At 47.7% G+C, this 15,961-nt stretch overlaps 11 non-coding genes across 11 annotated transcripts; all 11 read left to right on the top strand.

Moving 5' to 3' along the window:
• Positions 1–215: 215 nt before the first annotated feature.
• LOC142729501 (U2 spliceosomal RNA) lies at positions 216–406 on the top strand. The gene has a single exon (XR_012878309.1). It is a non-coding gene; the product is annotated as a U2 spliceosomal RNA (small nuclear RNA).
• Positions 407–1,710: 1,304 nt separating this feature from the next.
• LOC142729329 (U2 spliceosomal RNA) lies at positions 1,711–1,901 on the top strand. The gene has a single exon (XR_012878153.1). It is a non-coding gene; the product is annotated as a U2 spliceosomal RNA (small nuclear RNA).
• A 1,292-nt stretch (positions 1,902–3,193) lies between these two features.
• LOC142729328 (U2 spliceosomal RNA) lies at positions 3,194–3,384 on the top strand. The gene has a single exon (XR_012878152.1). It is a non-coding gene; the product is annotated as a U2 spliceosomal RNA (small nuclear RNA).
• A 1,272-nt stretch (positions 3,385–4,656) lies between these two features.
• On the top strand, positions 4,657–4,847 carry LOC142729327 (U2 spliceosomal RNA). The gene has a single exon (XR_012878151.1). It is a non-coding gene; the product is annotated as a U2 spliceosomal RNA (small nuclear RNA).
• A 1,300-nt stretch (positions 4,848–6,147) lies between these two features.
• Positions 6,148–6,338, top strand: LOC142729500 (U2 spliceosomal RNA). Its single transcript, XR_012878308.1, has one exon. It is a non-coding gene; the product is annotated as a U2 spliceosomal RNA (small nuclear RNA).
• A 1,284-nt stretch (positions 6,339–7,622) lies between these two features.
• LOC142729326 (U2 spliceosomal RNA) lies at positions 7,623–7,813 on the top strand. Its single transcript, XR_012878150.1, has one exon. It is a non-coding gene; the product is annotated as a U2 spliceosomal RNA (small nuclear RNA).
• Positions 7,814–9,093: 1,280 nt separating this feature from the next.
• Positions 9,094–9,284, top strand: LOC142729324 (U2 spliceosomal RNA). Its single transcript, XR_012878148.1, has one exon. It is a non-coding gene; the product is annotated as a U2 spliceosomal RNA (small nuclear RNA).
• A 1,296-nt stretch (positions 9,285–10,580) lies between these two features.
• Positions 10,581–10,771, top strand: LOC142729323 (U2 spliceosomal RNA). Its single transcript, XR_012878147.1, has one exon. It is a non-coding gene; the product is annotated as a U2 spliceosomal RNA (small nuclear RNA).
• Positions 10,772–12,059: 1,288 nt separating this feature from the next.
• On the top strand, positions 12,060–12,250 carry LOC142729322 (U2 spliceosomal RNA). Its single transcript, XR_012878146.1, has one exon. It is a non-coding gene; the product is annotated as a U2 spliceosomal RNA (small nuclear RNA).
• Positions 12,251–13,518: 1,268 nt separating this feature from the next.
• On the top strand, positions 13,519–13,709 carry LOC142729320 (U2 spliceosomal RNA). Its single transcript, XR_012878145.1, has one exon. It is a non-coding gene; the product is annotated as a U2 spliceosomal RNA (small nuclear RNA).
• Positions 13,710–14,969: 1,260 nt separating this feature from the next.
• LOC142729319 (U2 spliceosomal RNA) lies at positions 14,970–15,160 on the top strand. The gene has a single exon (XR_012878144.1). It is a non-coding gene; the product is annotated as a U2 spliceosomal RNA (small nuclear RNA).
• Positions 15,161–15,961: the final 801 nt, after the last annotated feature.

Here is a 15,961-nt window from a genome sequence, read left to right as displayed (position 1 = left end):
TATGTAGATTCCTCCTCTTTCAGCACTGCATTGTGGTGCAAGCAAAAGAAGCAAATCCTGTCTGGCTTCCTCTCCGGCCTTTATTCACCTCCCGTGTAGCTGTGAGTGTGTGAGCCTGCAGGGCCCCATGGAATTGCCTAGAAGTAGGCTGAATCGCTGCAAGGGCTGAACAGCAGTATCGGGCAGGCTCGGGCAACGCGCGGCCCGTTCGGGTTATCGCTTCTCTGCCTTTTGGCTAAGATCAAGTGTAGTATCTGTTCTTATCAGTTTAATATCTGATACGTCCCCTATCTGGGGACCATATATTAAATGGATTTTTAGAACAGGGAGATGGAAATAGAGCTTGCTCTGTCCACTCCACGCATTGACCTGGTATTGCAGTATTTCCAGGACCGGTGCACCCTTTCCTTATGTGTTGACTAAAAGCAGATTCCAAAAGTGTTTTTTGTCTTTGCTATTGTTTCTGTCTTTCTGAAGGGATCTCCCCTTTTAATCCCATTATTTCAACACCTGTTGGACAATGCATGAGTGATAATGAGCTCATTGATTAAATGCAATTAATGAATAGATTGCCACCTCTTGTTGTGTGTCGTCTGTGTTTCTGTGTTTCCGGCATTTCACATTGGAACACCTCATTCACCTTCCTTGTCTTCTCTCCGCCCTCCCTTTTAGGTAAGTTAAAGAGCTGCACCTGAGCCAGCCACTGATTGATTGATTGATTGATTGATTGATTGATTGATTGATTGATTGATTGATTGATTGATTGATTGATGCAGCACAACAGTCAAATAGTGGAGTGGAGTAGGGGAACAGCAAACAGCCAATAAAGCAGCCCGCCCGCTCGCCTGCCCGCCACAATGGACCTACCTGTGTACACTAGATGGATGTGATGGAATGTACTGTCGTCCCTACATTTCAAGAAGAAGTAAGAATTGCAGTTGCAACAAAGCCTTGCTTGCCTACAAAGAGAGCAGCAATTTGGATTTGTTACTATGTTACCTAGAAGAATAACAAACTGTGCAAGGATGGAGGTTGTAGGAGCAAGGAGAAGTTGTCTGTAAAGTTGGTGGATGCCTATTTTCCATTTTGCAGTCCCTTGTCTCCCTCTTGTGGCCTCCTGGAGGCAACTAGCTGTGCAAAAAAAAGACAGCCTGGCGGCCGGCTGTTGCAGTGTTGCCCTCTCAGGCAACACTGAGTGACTGACTGAGCCTCACCGTCTTATATAAAGTTCAGACGGAACTTTGCACGTGTCATAGTGGAGCCCTCAGGATTCCAGAGCCAGCTTTCTGACATCATAATGGGGCCTCAGAGATAAAAGCCTGGGCCCAGGCAGTGTTGGTCAGTGCTGCTCAGCAGGCAGCACTGGACTGGACTGGATTACAGCTGATACAAGGTGTGAAGGAACAAGGGGTGGCTGTGGGCATGCACTTGCTGCCGCTGCCAGTGTTTATCTGCATGGCAGCAGGGCATTTGGGCGTTGCCAGGAAGGCGTTTTTATGTAGATTCCTCCTCTTTCAGCACTGCATTGTGGTGCAAGCAAAAGAAGCAAATCCTGTCTGGCTTCCTCTCCGGCCTTTATTCACCTCCCGTGTAGCTGTGAGTGTGTGAGCCTGCAGGGCCCCATGGAATTGCCTAGAAGTAGGCTGAATCGCTGCAAGGGCTGAACAGCAGTATCGGGCAGGCTCGGGCAACGCGCGGCCCGTTCGGGTTATCGCTTCTCGGCCTTTTGGCTAAGATCAAGTGTAGTATCTGTTCTTATCAGTTTAATATCTGATACGTCCCCTATCTGGGGACCATATATTAAATGGATTTTTAGAACAGGGAGATGGAAATAGAGCTTGCTCTGTCCACTCCACGCATTGACCTGGTATTGCAGTATTTCCAGGACCGGTGCACCCTTTCCTTATGTGTTGACTAAAAGCAGATTCCAAAAGTGTTTTTTGTCTTTGCTATTGTTTCTGTCTTTCTGAAGGGATCTCCCCTTTTAATCCCATTATTTCAACACCTGTTGGACAATGCATGAGTGATAATGAGCTCATTGATTAAATGCAATTAATGAATAGATTGCCACCTCTTGTTGTGTGTCGTCTGTGTTTCTGTGTTTCCGGCATTTCACATTGGAACACCTCATTCACCTTCCTTGTCTTCTCTCCGCCCTCCCTTTTAGGTAAGTTAAAGAGCTGCACCTGAGCCAGCCACTGATTGATTGATTGATTGATTGATTGATTGATTGATTGATTGATTGATTGATTGATGCAGCACAACAGTCAAATAGTGGAGTGGAGTAGGGGAACAGCAAACAGCCAATAAAGCAGCCCGCCCGCTCGCCTGCCCGCCACAATGGACCTACCTGTGTACACTAGATGGATGTGATGGAATGTACTGTCGTCCCTACATTTCAAGAAGAAGTAAGAATTGCAGTTGCAACAAAGCCTTGCTTGCCTACAAAGAGAGCAGCAATTTGGATTTGTTACTATGTTACCTAGAAGAATAACAAACTGTGCAAGGATGGAGGTTGTAGGAGCAAGGAGAAGTTGTCTGTAAAGTTGGTGGATGCCTATTTTCCATTTTGCAGTCCCTTGTCTCCCTCTTGTGGCCTCCTGGAGGCAACTAGCTGTGCAAAAAAAAGACAGCCTGGCGGCCGGCTGTTGCAGTGTTGCCCTCTCAGGCAACACTGAGTGACTGACTGAGCCTCACCGTCTTATATAAAGTTCAGACGGAACTTTGCACGTGTCATAGTGGAGCCCTCAGGATTCCAGAGCCAGCTTTCTGACATCATAATGGGGCCTCAGAGATAAAAGCCTGGGCCCAGGCAGTGTTGGTCAGTGCTGCTCAGCAGGCAGCACTGGACTGGACTGGATTACAGCTGATACAAGGTGTGAAGGAACAAGGGGTGGCTGTGGGCATGCACTTGCTGCCGCTGCCAGTGTTTATCTGCATGGCAGCAGGGCATTTGGGCGTTGCCAGGAAGGCGTTTTTATGTAGATTCCTCCTCTTTCAGCACTGCATTGTGGTGCAAGCAAAAGAAGCAAATCCTGTCTGGCTTCCTCTCCGGCCTTTATTCACCTCCCGTGTAGCTGTGAGTGTGTGAGCCTGCAGGGCCCCATGGAATTGCCTAGAAGTAGGCTGAATCGCTGCAAGGGCTGAACAGCAGTATCGGGCAGGCTCGGGCAACGCGCGGCCCGTTCGGGTTATCGCTTCTCGGCCTTTTGGCTAAGATCAAGTGTAGTATCTGTTCTTATCAGTTTAATATCTGATACGTCCCCTATCTGGGGACCATATATTAAATGGATTTTTAGAACAGGGAGATGGAAATAGAGCTTGCTCTGTCCACTCCACGCATTGACCTGGTATTGCAGTATTTCCAGGACCGGTGCACCCTTTCCTTATGTGTTGACTAAAAGCAGATTCCAAAAGTGTTTTTTGTCTTTGCTATTGTTTCTGTCTTTCTGAAGGGATCTCCCCTTTTAATCCCATTATTTCAACACCTGTTGGACAATGCATGAGTGATAATGAGCTCATTGATTAAATGCAATTAATGAATAGATTGCCACCTCTTGTTGTGTGTCGTCTGTGTTTCTGTGTTTCCGGCATTTCACATTGGAACACCTCATTCACCTTCCTTGTCTTCTCTCCGCCCTCCCTTTTAGGTAAGTTAAAGAGCTGCACCTGAGCCAGCCACTGATTGATTGATTGATTGATTGATTGATTGATTGATGCAGCACAACAGTCAAATAGTGGAGTGGAGTAGGGGAACAGCAAACAGCCAATAAAGCAGCCCGCCCGCTCGCCTGCCCGCCACAATGGACCTACCTGTGTACACTAGATGGATGTGATGGAATGTACTGTCGTCCCTACATTTCAAGAAGAAGTAAGAATTGCAGTTGCAACAAAGCCTTGCTTGCCTACAAAGAGAGCAGCAATTTGGATTTGTTACTATGTTACCTAGAAGAATAACAAACTGTGCAAGGATGGAGGTTGTAGGAGCAAGGAGAAGTTGTCTGTAAAGTTGGTGGATGCCTATTTTCCATTTTGCAGTCCCTTGTCTCCCTCTTGTGGCCTCCTGGAGGCAACTAGCTGTGCAAAAAAAAGACAGCCTGGCGGCCGGCTGTTGCAGTGTTGCCCTCTCAGGCAACACTGAGTGACTGACTGAGCCTCACCGTCTTATATAAAGTTCAGACGGAACTTTGCACGTGTCATAGTGGAGCCCTCAGGATTCCAGAGCCAGCTTTCTGACATCATAATGGGGCCTCAGAGATAAAAGCCTGGGCCCAGGCAGTGTTGGTCAGTGCTGCTCAGCAGGCAGCACTGGACTGGACTGGATTACAGCTGATACAAGGTGTGAAGGAACAAGGGGTGGCTGTGGGCATGCACTTGCTGCCGCTGCCAGTGTTTATCTGCATGGCAGCAGGGCATTTGGGCGTTGCCAGGAAGGCGTTTTTATGTAGATTCCTCCTCTTTCAGCACTGCATTGTGGTGCAAGCAAAAGAAGCAAATCCTGTCTGGCTTCCTCTCCGGCCTTTATTCACCTCCCGTGTAGCTGTGAGTGTGTGAGCCTGCAGGGCCCCATGGAATTGCCTAGAAGTAGGCTGAATCGCTGCAAGGGCTGAACAGCAGTATCGGGCAGGCTCGGGCAACGCGCGGCCCGTTCGGGTTATCGCTTCTCGGCCTTTTGGCTAAGATCAAGTGTAGTATCTGTTCTTATCAGTTTAATATCTGATACGTCCCCTATCTGGGGACCATATATTAAATGGATTTTTAGAACAGGGAGATGGAAATAGAGCTTGCTCTGTCCACTCCACGCATTGACCTGGTATTGCAGTATTTCCAGGACCGGTGCACCCTTTCCTTATGTGTTGACTAAAAGCAGATTCCAAAAGTGTTTTTTGTCTTTGCTATTGCTTCTGTCTTTCTGAAGGGATCTCCCCTTTTAATCCCATTATTTCAACACCTGTTGGACAATGCATGAGTGATAATGAGCTCATTGATTAAATGCAATTAATGAATAGATTGCCACCTCTTGTTGTGTGTCGTCTGTGTTTCTGTGTTTCCGGCATTTCACATTGGAACACCTCATTCACCTTCCTTGTCTTCTCTCCGCCCTCCCTTTTAGGTAAGTTAAAGAGCTGCACCTGAGCCAGCCACTGATTGATTGATTGATTGATTGATTGATTGATTGATTGATTGATTGATTGATTGATTGATTGATGCAGCACAACAGTCAAATAGTGGAGTGGAGTAGGGGAACAGCAAACAGCCAATAAAGCAGCCCGCCCGCTCGCCTGCCCGCCACAATGGACCTACCTGTGTACACTAGATGGATGTGATGGAATGTACTGTCGTCCCTACATTTCAAGAAGAAGTAAGAATTGCAGTTGCAACAAAGCCTTGCTTGCCTACAAAGAGAGCAGCAATTTGGATTTGTTACTATGTTACCTAGAAGAATAACAAACTGTGCAAGGATGGAGGTTGTAGGAGCAAGGAGAAGTTGTCTGTAAAGTTGGTGGATGCCTATTTTCCATTTTGCAGTCCCTTGTCTCCCTCTTGTGGCCTCCTGGAGGCAACTAGCTGTGCAAAAAAAAGACAGCCTGGCGGCCGGCTGTTGCAGTGTTGCCCTCTCAGGCAACACTGAGTGACTGACTGAGCCTCACCGTCTTATATAAAGTTCAGACGGAACTTTGCACGTGTCATAGTGGAGCCCTCAGTATTCCAGAGCCAGCTTTCTGACATCATAATGGGGCCTCAGAGATAAAAGCCTGGGCCCAGGCAGTGTTGGTCAGTGCTGCTCAGCAGGCAGCACTGGACTGGACTGGATTACAGCTGATACAAGGTGTGAAGGAACAAGGGGTGGCTGTGGGCATGCACTTGCTGCCGCTGCCAGTGTTTATCTGCATGGCAGCAGGGCATTTGGGCGTTGCCAGGAAGGCGTTTTTATGTAGATTCCTCCTCTTTCAGCACTGCATTGTGGTGCAAGCAAAAGAAGCAAATCCTGTCTGGCTTCCTCTCCGGCCTTTATTCACCTCCCGTGTAGCTGTGAGTGTGTGAGCCTGCAGGGCCCCATGGAATTGCCTAGAAGTAGGCTGAATCGCTGCAAGGGCTGAACAGCAGTATCGGGCAGGCTCGGGCAACGCGCGGCCCGTTCGGGTTATCGCTTCTCTGCCTTTTGGCTAAGATCAAGTGTAGTATCTGTTCTTATCAGTTTAATATCTGATACGTCCCCTATCTGGGGACCATATATTAAATGGATTTTTAGAACAGGGAGATGGAAATAGAGCTTGCTCTGTCCACTCCACGCATTGACCTGGTATTGCAGTATTTCCAGGACCGGTGCACCCTTTCCTTATGTGTTGACTAAAAGCAGATTCCAAAAGTGTTTTTTGTCTTTGCTATTGTTTCTGTCTTTCTGAAGGGATCTCCCCTTTTAATCCCATTATTTCAACACCTGTTGGACAATGCATGAGTGATAATGAGCTCATTGATTAAATGCAATTAATGAATAGATTGCCACCTCTTGTTGTGTGTCGTCTGTGTTTCTGTGTTTCCGGCATTTCACATTGGAACACCTCATTCACCTTCCTTGTCTTCTCTCCGCCCTCCCTTTTAGGTAAGTTAAAGAGCTGCACCTGAGCCAGCCACTGATTGATTGATTGATTGATTGATTGATTGATTGATTGATTGATTGATGCAGCACAACAGTCAAATAGTGGAGTGGAGTAGGGGAACAGCAAACAGCCAATAAAGCAGCCCGCCCGCTCGCCTGCCCGCCACAATGGACCTACCTGTGTACACTAGATGGATGTGATGGAATGTACTGTCGTCCCTACATTTCAAGAAGAAGTAAGAATTGCAGTTGCAACAAAGCCTTGCTTGCCTACAAAGAGAGCAGCAATTTGGATTTGTTACTATGTTACCTAGAAGAATAACAAACTGTGCAAGGATGGAGGTTGTAGGAGCAAGGAGAAGTTGTCTGTAAAGTTGGTGGATGCCTATTTTCCATTTTGCAGTCCCTTGTCTCCCTCTTGTGGCCTCCTGGAGGCAACTAGCTGTGCAAAAAAAAGACAGCCTGGCGGCCGGCTGTTGCAGTGTTGCCCTCTCAGGCAACACTGAGTGACTGACTGAGCCTCACCGTCTTATATAAAGTTCAGACGGAACTTTGCACGTGTCATAGTGGAGCCCTCAGGATTCCAGAGCCAGCTTTCTGACATCATAATGGGGCCTCAGAGATAAAAGCCTGGGCCCAGGCAGTGTTGGTCAGTGCTGCTCAGCAGGCAGCACTGGACTGGACTGGATTACAGCTGATACAAGGTGTGAAGGAACAAGGGGTGGCTGTGGGCATGCACTTGCTGCCGCTGCCAGTGTTTATCTGCATGGCAGCAGGGCATTTGGGCGTTGCCAGGAAGGCGTTTTTATGTAGATTCCTCCTCTTTCAGCACTGCATTGTGGTGCAAGCAAAAGAAGCAAATCCTGTCTGGCTTCCTCTCCGGCCTTTATTCACCTCCCGTGTAGCTGTGAGTGTGTGAGCCTGCAGGGCCCCATGGAATTGCCTAGAAGTAGGCTGAATCGCTGCAAGGGCTGAACAGCAGTATCGGGCAGGCTCGGGCAACGCGCGGCCCGTTCGGGTTATCGCTTCTCGGCCTTTTGGCTAAGATCAAGTGTAGTATCTGTTCTTATCAGTTTAATATCTGATACGTCCCCTATCTGGGGACCATATATTAAATGGATTTTTAGAACAGGGAGATGGAAATAGAGCTTGCTCTGTCCACTCCACGCATTGACCTGGTATTGCAGTATTTCCAGGACCGGTGCACCCTTTCCTTATGTGTTGACTAAAAGCAGATTCCAAAAGTGTTTTTTGTCTTTGCTATTGTTTCTGTCTTTCTGAAGGGATCTCCCCTTTTAATCCCATTATTTCAACACCTGTTGGACAATGCATGAGTGATAATGAGCTCATTGATTAAATGCAATTAATGAATAGATTGCCACCTCTTGTTGTGTGTCGTCTGTGTTTCTGTGTTTCCGGCATTTCACATTGGAACACCTCATTCACCTTCCTTGTCTTCTCTCCGCCCTCCCTTTTAGGTAAGTTAAAGAGCTGCACCTGAGCCAGCCACTGATTGATTGATTGATTGATTGATTGATTGATTGATTGATTGATGCAGCACAACAGTCAAATAGTGGAGTGGAGTAGGGGAACAGCAAACAGCCAATAAAGCAGCCCGCCCGCTCGCCTGCCCGCCACAATGGACCTACCTGTGTACACTAGATGGATGTGATGGAATGTACTGTCGTCCCTACATTTCAAGAAGAAGTAAGAATTGCAGTTGCAACAAAGCCTTGCTTGCCTACAAAGAGAGCAGCAATTTGGATTTGTTACTATGTTACCTAGAAGAATAACAAACTGTGCAAGGATGGAGGTTGTAGGAGCAAGGAGAAGTTGTCTGTAAAGTTGGTGGATGCCTATTTTCCATTTTGCAGTCCCTTGTCTCCCTCTTGTGGCCTCCTGGAGGCAACTAGCTGTGCAAAAAAAAGACAGCCTGGCGGCCGGCTGTTGCAGTGTTGCCCTCTCAGGCAACACTGAGTGACTGACTGAGCCTCACCGTCTTATATAAAGTTCAGACGGAACTTTGCACGTGTCATAGTGGAGCCCTCAGGATTCCAGAGCCAGCTTTCTGACATCATAATGGGGCCTCAGAGATAAAAGCCTGGGCCCAGGCAGTGTTGGTCAGTGCTGCTCAGCAGGCAGCACTGGACTGGACTGGATTACAGCTGATACAAGGTGTGAAGGAACAAGGGGTGGCTGTGGGCATGCACTTGCTGCCGCTGCCAGTGTTTATCTGCATGGCAGCAGGGCATTTGGGCGTTGCCAGGAAGGCGTTTTTATGTAGATTCCTCCTCTTTCAGCACTGCATTGTGGTGCAAGCAAAAGAAGCAAATCCTGTCTGGCTTCCTCTCCGGCCTTTATTCACCTCCCGTGTAGCTGTGAGTGTGTGAGCCTGCAGGGCCCCATGGAATTGCCTAGAAGTAGGCTGAATCGCTGCAAGGGCTGAACAGCAGTATCGGGCAGGCTCGGGCAACGCGCGGCCCGTTCGGGTTATCGCTTCTCGGCCTTTTGGCTAAGATCAAGTGTAGTATCTGTTCTTATCAGTTTAATATCTGATACGTCCCCTATCTGGGGACCATATATTAAATGGATTTTTAGAACAGGGAGATGGAAATAGAGCTTGCTCTGTCCACTCCACGCATTGACCTGGTATTGCAGTATTTCCAGGACCGGTGCACCCTTTCCTTATGTGTTGACTAAAAGCAGATTCCAAAAGTGTTTTTTGTCTTTGCTATTGTTTCTGTCTTTCTGAAGGGATCTCCCCTTTTAATCCCATTATTTCAACACCTGTTGGACAATGCATGAGTGATAATGAGCTCATTGATTAAATGCAATTAATGAATAGATTGCCACCTCTTGTTGTGTGTCGTCTGTGTTTCTGTGTTTCCGGCATTTCACATTGGAACACCTCATTCACCTTCCTTGTCTTCTCTCCGCCCTCCCTTTTAGGTAAGTTAAAGAGCTGCACCTGAGCCAGCCACTGATTGATTGATTGATTGATTGATTGATTGATTGATTGATTGATTGATTGATTGATTGATGCAGCACAACAGTCAAATAGTGGAGTGGAGTAGGGGAACAGCAAACAGCCAATAAAGCAGCCCGCCCGCTCGCCTGCCCGCCACAATGGACCTACCTGTGTACACTAGATGGATGTGATGGAATGTACTGTCGTCCCTACATTTCAAGAAGAAGTAAGAATTGCAGTTGCAACAAAGCCTTGCTTGCCTACAAAGAGAGCAGCAATTTGGATTTGTTACTATGTTACCTAGAAGAATAACAAACTGTGCAAGGATGGAGGTTGTAGGAGCAAGGAGAAGTTGTCTGTAAAGTTGGTGGATGCCTATTTTCCATTTTGCAATCCCTTGTCTCCCTCTTGTGGCCTCCTGGAGGCAACTAGCTGTGCAAAAAAAAGACAGCCTGGCGGCCGGCTGTTGCAGTGTTGCCCTCTCAGGCAACACTGAGTGACTGACTGAGCCTCACCGTCTTATATAAAGTTCAGACGGAACTTTGCACGTGTCATAGTGGAGCCCTCAGGATTCCAGAGCCAGCTTTCTGACATCATAATGGGGCCTCAGAGATAAAAGCCTGGGCCCAGGCAGTGTTGGTCAGTGCTGCTCAGCAGGCAGCACTGGACTGGACTGGATTACAGCTGATACAAGGTGTGAAGGAACAAGGGGTGGCTGTGGGCATGCACTTGCTGCCGCTGCCAGTGTTTATCTGCATGGCAGCAGGGCATTTGGGCGTTGCCAGGAAGGCGTTTTTATGTAGATTCCTCCTCTTTCAGCACTGCATTGTGGTGCAAGCAAAAGAAGCAAATCCTGTCTGGCTTCCTCTCCGGCCTTTATTCACCTCCCGTGTAGCTGTGAGTGTGTGAGCCTGCAGGGCCCCATGGAATTGCCTAGAAGTAGGCTGAATCGCTGCAAGGGCTGAACAGCAGTATCGGGCAGGCTCGGGCAACGCGCGGCCCGTTCGGGTTATCGCTTCTCGGCCTTTTGGCTAAGATCAAGTGTAGTATCTGTTCTTATCAGTTTAATATCTGATACGTCCCCTATCTGGGGACCATATATTAAATGGATTTTTAGAACAGGGAGATGGAAATAGAGCTTGCTCTGTCCACTCCACGCATTGACCTGGTATTGCAGTATTTCCAGGACCGGTGCACCCTTTCCTTATGTGTTGACTAAAAGCAGATTCCAAAAGTGTTTTTTGTCTTTGCTATTGTTTCTGTCTTTCTGAAGGGATCTCCCCTTTTAATCCCATTATTTCAACACCTGTTGGACAATGCATGAGTGATAATGAGCTCATTGATTAAATGCAATTAATGAATAGATTGCCACCTCTTGTTGTGTGTCGTCTGTGTTTCTGTGTTTCCGGCATTTCACATTGGAACACCTCATTCACCTTCCTTGTCTTCTCTCCGCCCTCCCTTTTAGGTAAGTTAAAGAGCTGCACCTGAGCCAGCCACTGATTGATTGATTGATTGATTGATTGATTGATTGATTGATTGATTGATTGATGCAGCACAACAGTCAAATAGTGGAGTGGAGTAGGGGAACAGCAAACAGCCAATAAAGCAGCCCGCCCGCTCGCCTGCCCGCCACAATGGACCTACCTGTGTACACTAGATGGATGTGATGGAATGTACTGTCGTCCCTACATTTCAAGAAGAAGTAAGAATTGCAGTTGCAACAAAGCCTTGCTTGCCTACAAAGAGAGCAGCAATTTGGATTTGTTACTATGTTACCTAGAAGAATAACAAACTGTGCAAGGATGGAGGTTGTAGGAGCAAGGAGAAGTTGTCTGTAAAGTTGGTGGATGCCTATTTTCCATTTTGCAGTCCCTTGTCTCCCTCTTGTGGCCTCCTGGAGGCAACTAGCTGTGCAAAAAAAAGACAGCCTGGCGGCCGGCTGTTGCAGTGTTGCCCTCTCAGGCAACACTGAGTGACTGACTGAGCCTCACCGTCTTATATAAAGTTCAGACGGAACTTTGCACGTGTCATAGTGGAGCCCTCAGGATTCCAGAGCCAGCTTTCTGACATCATAATGGGGCCTCAGAGATAAAAGCCTGGGCCCAGGCAGTGTTGGTCAGTGCTGCTCAGCAGGCAGCACTGGACTGGACTGGATTACAGCTGATACAAGGTGTGAAGGAACAAGGGGTGGCTGTGGGCATGCACTTGCTGCCGCTGCCAGTGTTTATCTGCATGGCAGCAGGGCATTTGGGCGTTGCCAGGAAGGCGTTTTTATGTAGATTCCTCCTCTTTCAGCACTGCATTGTGGTGCAAGCAAAAGAAGCAAATCCTGTCTGGCTTCCTCTCCGGCCTTTATTCACCTCCCGTGTAGCTGTGAGTGTGTGAGCCTGCAGGGCCCCATGGAATTGCCTAGAAGTAGGCTGAATCGCTGCAAGGGCTGAACAGCAGTATCGGGCAGGCTCGGGCAACGCGCGGCCCGTTCGGGTTATCGCTTCTCGGCCTTTTGGCTAAGATCAAGTGTAGTATCTGTTCTTATCAGTTTAATATCTGATACGTCCCCTATCTGGGGACCATATATTAAATGGATTTTTAGAACAGGGAGATGGAAATAGAGCTTGCTCTGTCCACTCCACGCATTGACCTGGTATTGCAGTATTTCCAGGACCGGTGCACCCTTTCCTTATGTGTTGACTAAAAGCAGATTCCAAAAGTGTTTTTTGTCTTTGCTATTGTTTCTGTCTTTCTGAAGGGATCTCCCCTTTTAATCCCATTATTTCAACACCTGTTGGACAATGCATGAGTGATAATGAGCTCATTGATTAAATGCAATTAATGAATAGATTGCCACCTCTTGTTGTGTGTCGTCTGTGTTTCTGTGTTTCCGGCATTTCACATTGGAACACCTCATTCACCTTCCTTGTCTTCTCTCCGCCCTCCCTTTTAGGTAAGTTAAAGAGCTGCACCTGAGCCAGCCACTGATTGATTGATTGATTGATTGATTGATTGATGCAGCACAACAGTCAAATAGTGGAGTGGAGTAGGGGAACAGCAAACAGCCAATAAAGCAGCCCGCCCGCTCGCCTGCCCGCCACAATGGACCTACCTGTGTACACTAGATGGATGTGATGGAATGTACTGTCGTCCCTACATTTCAAGAAGAAGTAAGAATTGCAGTTGCAACAAAGCCTTGCTTGCCTACAAAGAGAGCAGCAATTTGGATTTGTTACTATGTTACCTAGAAGAATAACAAACTGTGCAAGGATGGAGGTTGTAGGAGCAAGGAGAAGTTGTCTGTAAAGTTGGTGGATGCCTATTTTCCATTTTGCAGTCCCTTGTCTCCCTCTTGTGGCCTCCTGGAGGCAACTAGCTGTGCAAAAAAAAGACAGCCTGGCGGCCGGCTGTTGCAGTGTTGCCCTCTCAGGCAACACTGAGTGACTGACTGAGCCTCACCGTCTTATATAAAGTTCAGACGGAACTTTGCACGTGTCATAGTGGAGCCCTCAGGATTCCAGAGCCAGCTTTCTGACATCATAATGGGGCCTCAGAGATAATAGCCTGGGCCCAGGCAGTGTTGGTCAGTGCTGCTCAGCAGGCAGCACTGGACTGGACTGGATTACAGCTGATACAAGGTGTGAAGGAACAAGGGGTGGCTGTGGGCATGCACTTGCTGCCGCTGCCAGTGTTTATCTGCATGGCAGCAGGGCATTTGGGCGTTGCCAGGAAGGCGTTTTTATGTAGATTCCTCCTCTTTCAGCACTGCATTGTGGTGCAAGCAAAAGAAGCAAATCCTGTCTGGCTTCCTCTCCGGCCTTTATTCACCTCCCGTGTAGCTGTGAGTGTGTGAGCCTGCAGGGCCCCATGGAATTGCCTAGAAGTAGGCTGAATCGCTGCAAGGGCTGAACAGCAGTATCGGGCAGGCTCGGGCAACGCGCGGCCCGTTCGGGTTATCGCTTCTCGGCCTTTTGGCTAAGATCAAGTGTAGTATCTGTTCTTATCAGTTTAATATCTGATACGTCCCCTATCTGGGGACCATATATTAAATGGATTTTTAGAACAGGGAGATGGAAATAGAGCTTGCTCTGTCCACTCCACGCATTGACCTGGTATTGCAGTATTTCCAGGACCGGTGCACCCTTTCCTTATGTGTTGACTAAAAGCAGATTCCAAAAGTGTTTTTTGTCTTTGCTATTGTTTCTGTCTTTCTGAAGGGATCTCCCCTTTTAATCCCATTATTTCAACACCTGTTGGACAATGCATGAGTGATAATGAGCTCATTGATTAAATGCAATTAATGAATAGATTGCCACCTCTTGTTGTGTGTCGTCTGTGTTTCTCACCTCATTCACCTTCCTTGTCTTCTCTCCGCCCTCCCTTTTAGGTAAGTTAAAGAGCTGCACCTGAGCCAGCCACTTGATTGATTGATTGATTGATTGATTGATTGATTGATTGATTGATTGATGCAGCACAACAGTCAAATAGTGGAGTGGAGTAGGGGAACAGCAAACAGCCAATAAAGCAGCCCGCCCGCTCGCCTGCCCGCCACAATGGACCTACCTGTGTACACTAGATGGATGTGATGGAATGTACTGTCGTCCCTACATTTCAAGAAGAAGTAAGAATTGCAGTTGCAACAAAGCCTTGCTTGCCTACAAAGAGAGCAGCAATTTGGATTTGTTACTATGTTACCTAGAAGAATAACAAACTGTGCAAGGATGGAGGTTGTAGGAGCAAGGAGAAGTTGTCTGTAAAGTTGGTGGATGCCTATTTTCCATTTTGCAGTCCCTTGTCTCCCTCTTGTGGCCTCCTGGAGGCAACTAGCTGTGCAAAAAAAAGACAGCCTGGCGGCCGGCTGTTGCAGTGTTGCCCTCTCAGGCAACACTGAGTGACTGACTGAGCCTCACCGTCTTATATAAAGTTCAGACGGAACTTTGCACGTGTCATAGTGGAGCCCTCAGGATTCCAGAGCCAGCTTTCTGACATCATAATGGGGCCTCAGAGATAAAAGCCTGGGCCCAGGCAGTGTTGGTCAGTGCTGCTCAGCAGGCAGCACTGGACTGGACTGGATTACAGCTGATACAAGGTGTGAAGGAACAAGGGGTGGCTGTGGGCATGCACTTGCTGCCGCTGCCAGTGTTTATCTGCATGGCAGCAGGGCATTTGGGCGTTGCCAGGAAGGCGTTTTTATGTAGATTCCTCCTCTTTCAGCACTGCATTGTGGTGCAAGCAAAAGAAGCAAATCCTGTCTGGCTTCCTCTCCGGCCTTTATTCACCTCCCGTGTAGCTGTGAGTGTGTGAGCCTGCAGGGCCCCATGGAATTGCCTAGAAGTAGGCTGAATCGCTGCAAGGGCTGAACAGCAGTATCGGGCAGGCTCGGGCAACGCGCGGCCCGTTCGGGTTATCGCTTCTCGGCCTTTTGGCTAAGATCAAGTGTAGTATCTGTTCTTATCAGTTTAATATCTGATACGTCCCCTATCTGGGGACCATATATTAAATGGATTTTTAGAACAGGGAGATGGAAATAGAGCTTGCTCTGTCCACTCCACGCATTGACCTGGTATTGCAGTATTTCCAGGACCGGTGCACCCTTTCCTTATGTGTTGACTAAAAGCAGATTCCAAAAGTGTTTTTTGTCTTTGCTATTGTTTCTGTCTTTCTGAAGGGATCTCCCCTTTTAATCCCATTATTTCAACACCTGTTGGACAATGCATGAGTGATAATGAGCTCATTGATTAAATGCAATTAATGAATAGATTGCCACCTCTTGTTGTGTGTCGTCTGTGTTTCTGTGTTTCCGGCATTTCACATTGGAACACCTCATTCACCTTCCTTGTCTTCTCTCCGCCCTCCCTTTTAGGTAAGTTAAAGAGCTGCACCTGAGCCAGCCACTGATTGATTGATTGATTGATTGATTGATTGATTGATTGATTGATTGATTGATTGATTGATTGATTGATGCAGCACAACAGTCAAATAGTGGAGTGGAGTAGGGGAACAGCAAACAGCCAATAAAGCAGCCCGCCCGCTCGCCTGCCCGCCACAATGGACCTACCTGTGTACACTAGATGGATGTGATGGAATGTACTGTCGTCCCTACATTTCAAGAAGAAGTAAGAATTGCAGTTGCAACAAAGCCTTGCTTGCCTACAAAGAGAGCAGCAATTTGGATTTGTTACTATGTTACCTAGAAGAATAACAAACTGTGCAAGGATGGAGGTTGTAGGAGCAAGGAGAAGTTGTCTGTAAAGTTGGTGGATGCCTATTTTCCATTTTGCAGTCCCTTGTCTCCCTCTTGTGGCCTCCTGGAGGCAACTAGCTGTGCAAAAAAAAGACAGCCTGGCGGCCGGCTGTTGCAGTGTTGCCCTCTCAGGCAACACTGAGTGACTGACTGA

The sequence above is a fragment of the Rhinoderma darwinii genome, unplaced genomic scaffold (assembly GCF_050947455.1).
Source record: "Rhinoderma darwinii isolate aRhiDar2 unplaced genomic scaffold, aRhiDar2.hap1 Scaffold_718, whole genome shotgun sequence".
Taxonomy (NCBI): Eukaryota; Metazoa; Chordata; class Amphibia; order Anura; family Rhinodermatidae; genus Rhinoderma; species Rhinoderma darwinii.
The sequence above is the reverse complement of the archived record's forward strand: the minus strand, read 5'-3'. Positions and strand labels throughout refer to the sequence as shown.